Source organism: Gavialis gangeticus, unplaced genomic scaffold, assembly GCF_001723915.1.
Source record: "Gavialis gangeticus isolate Ggan-Ray unplaced genomic scaffold, GavGan_comp1, whole genome shotgun sequence".
Taxonomy (NCBI): Eukaryota; Metazoa; Chordata; order Crocodylia; family Gavialidae; genus Gavialis; species Gavialis gangeticus.
Genome location: NW_017728996.1, coordinates 11,590,227 through 11,593,225, shown reverse-complemented (window position 1 = coordinate 11,593,225; position 2,999 = coordinate 11,590,227). Strand labels below are relative to the sequence as shown.

The window sequence follows — 2,999 nt, the reverse complement described above, 5'->3', positions numbered from 1 at the left end:
CAGCCAAAACTTCAACAAGCTTGTGCTTGCCCACAATGGTAATAGCTGCCACAATCAAATTCTAGCCATTCTTTGCAGCTCTCATGATAACATTGTCATTGTCAACCGTTAGTTACTGTTTAATCCATAATATCATGATAAATGGTATTAAATCTGTATACCTGTGTTAATTAAACAGAAGATGGCAGAGGCAGCTTTCACTTCTTGGTCTTTTGCATAGATAATTTCTCAGGGCTTCACAGGTGGGAGAAAAATAACAATCCAGACACATCATGCATAATTTTTCAGCCCAGCTGATAAAGCTATTTTACTGATACAATGATCCATGATCTTTTTTGCATATCGCAGTATATGTTTAATTACCCGGCTGCTACATGGCAGTTTCCTTCCCTCATTTGTTGTTGTTGTCATATGTTTGCTTGTTTGTATTTGCAAGTTGTTAGTCCTGGGGTTTTTTCCCCCTGCTCTGTGCAAGCGAGTGGAAATATGCACATGAGTGCCAGGGCTGGAAGGAAATCCAGTGCAAGCTTGTGAACTGGAATTGCTGCCCATTACTACGTGTAAACATAACTCTGCCCTCTTCATCTCGGGTAATTGGTCACAAATGCTACTTTGACACTTTTTAGCTCCAACACTTTACATACTTCTGAGCATGGCTGAGCTCCCTTGGCAGGCATTCATGTGCCTTGCAACTCAGACACTCGCTCACGACCCAATCCTGCTGGTCTTACTCTAGCATGGTTAGTGCAGTGTTCTGCCTGAGTACAAGCAGCAAGACCAGGACTGGAGCTTTAACTGGCATAAAGTAGCATGATGCCATTTGATGCTATTGGAACTGCATCTATTTACTCCAGATAAGGGTCTGGTGTTCACCAGTAATAGCCAACAAGGATTTTTTTTTTTAATTCTAGGCTTCTTTATCCATATTTAAACTTTTAGACTACACTATACAAAACAGAGCGCCGGGGATATAACACAACACAATAATAGAAAAAACAGCAAACTTTTAACATATCCAGTACAACGACATAGCAGCAGTGGCCTCTGATGCAGGCCACAATGTCCAAAATTATCGAAATCCAATTCCCGTTCTTCTGGCTTCATTTTCAAGCCATGCCCATCTATAACTCAGCTTGTGTGGGAGGGGGAGTTCATTATAATATATATGTGCAAAGGATCCCATTATTTGCTCTGACATCCTGTGACATGTATGTGTTGACTTCATAGGCACAGTTACTTGAAGACCTGAGGAAACAGCGTATCCCACTCAGAGGGGAGTGCATGTAATGCCAGTGTTGCTTTGGGGAAGTAGCATGCTCCGCAAAGATTGTCACTGAGAACATTTATCTGGTGACTTATTTCAGCTTTATTCCATCAGTCTCTGACCACAAGAGTTTATCACCATGCACACACACACATCCATTAACGCTCAGTGGAAACTATCATCCACTCACCTTCCATTAGCTGGTCTTTCTTTATTTTTCAGCCTATTAAACATGTTTCCCTGTTGCACTTTTTCAATCATGATGAAGGATTCATTATGGCACAATATCGTGCTGTTGCTTTCTGCATCTAGAAAAAAAAGGACAGAAAAGGATCAGACTGAGTTTGGTTCTGGAGCTGGATGAAAGGTCAAATAGATGTTTTTTTAAATCTAAAGTATCTTGTTCTTCTCTAGTATCATGCCTGTTCATTTTAGCTTGTACAAAGGATTCATCCTTACAGGAACTTGGAGTCAAACTTGGTATGTACTGAACCCTACAGAGACCCATGATAAATCCACTCAGTGAAGGAAATTGTGCCTTAGTTTAGTTGTACAGGTGCACTGGATTTCATTCCCAGCTTCACAGAGTTATATAAAAGTACAGTTGAGAAAAAAGGCAAAGGTGGCTAAAGACATCTTTCTGCCACCCCAGGTCCTCTGTGCTGAGTAGGGATTGAACAAGGTGCAGCAGCAGCTTCCATGGTTCTTCATCTGACCCAGAAGCCTCTGGCCTCCCTCCATGCCTGTTAGTCCTCTATGATTGCTAGCCTAGCGTAAAGAGGGCCTTGCTAGCTTCATGATACAGAAGATTTCTCCTGTACCGAGGGAATTTTCCAGGGCCCTTTAAGGCAGCTGATCCCTGGACTTCTACTGAAGCGGTGCAACAGGGAGCTTATTTCAGGCCAGGGATCCACCCCATTGACTTCAAAGAGGCCTCATGAGCAGAAGTTCACCTAAGTCCTAGACATTCCTTCGATAGGCTGGTGGTGTGTTAACATAAAGATCCAGCTGCCAGCTCTTTCAAAGGCCCACATGAAATATATAGAGAGCCTTGTCCAATGTCCCCTCCTTCTCTAACTGAGCCTGCTTTCTGGAATTTCTGCATTGTACACATAAAGATGCATGAAAACTTTGTATAAGTGGGTGACAACATGACAAGAGAGGCACCACGGATTTACACCCTCATCCCATAAGAAGTATCTGTTTCCCTGTTGGTTACAGGGCTACAAAATGAGCCTTCAAACCCCAACTTTTGGCACAGGAACAGCTTAGAATGGCATGCCTAGAGTTAGGCTGAACGGAGAAACAGGAAAATGAGTTACTGGCTTGGGGCTTTCATTAACAGAAATGCTGTTGTAATTATTCGTAAGGGCTAATAGTTTGTGCTAATATTAGAAGAAAAAGGGAAGGAAGAGCCAAATAATTTAACTGGGATGTGAAAGACTGCTGCGTGCAGCGCCAACATCTTCAGTTTCCCCTGTGCCTCTTGGTTTGGATAGTCCTGGACCTGTCATTTCACAGGGGCTTAAGAGAAACCACATCAGGTCGGTGATTCGGGTACCCAGCTACAACTAACTTTCAAAGAAAAGTTGAACACCTAATTGCCTGTTGTACCTTAGAAAAGCTCCCCCCTCTTCCTTAGTATGTATGAACACAAATGATCCCAAATGACTCTGACCTTGACACAAACCCCACATTCAGAAACAACCCCCCCCCCCCCCCCACCCCCCCCCAA

General features: G+C 43.0%; 1 long non-coding RNA gene across 7 annotated transcripts in view; it reads right to left on the bottom strand.

The window, feature by feature from the left end:
* LOC109288481 overlaps positions 1-2,999 on the bottom strand; it is a 61,852-nt gene that overhangs the window by 32,010 nt on the left and 26,843 nt on the right. For all 7 annotated transcript variants that reach the window (XR_002095149.1, XR_002095151.1, XR_002095153.1 and 4 more), the window contains one exon: positions 1,455-1,572. This is a non-coding gene — a long non-coding RNA (uncharacterized LOC109288481). The remainder of the gene's footprint in view (positions 1-1,454; positions 1,573-2,999) is intronic.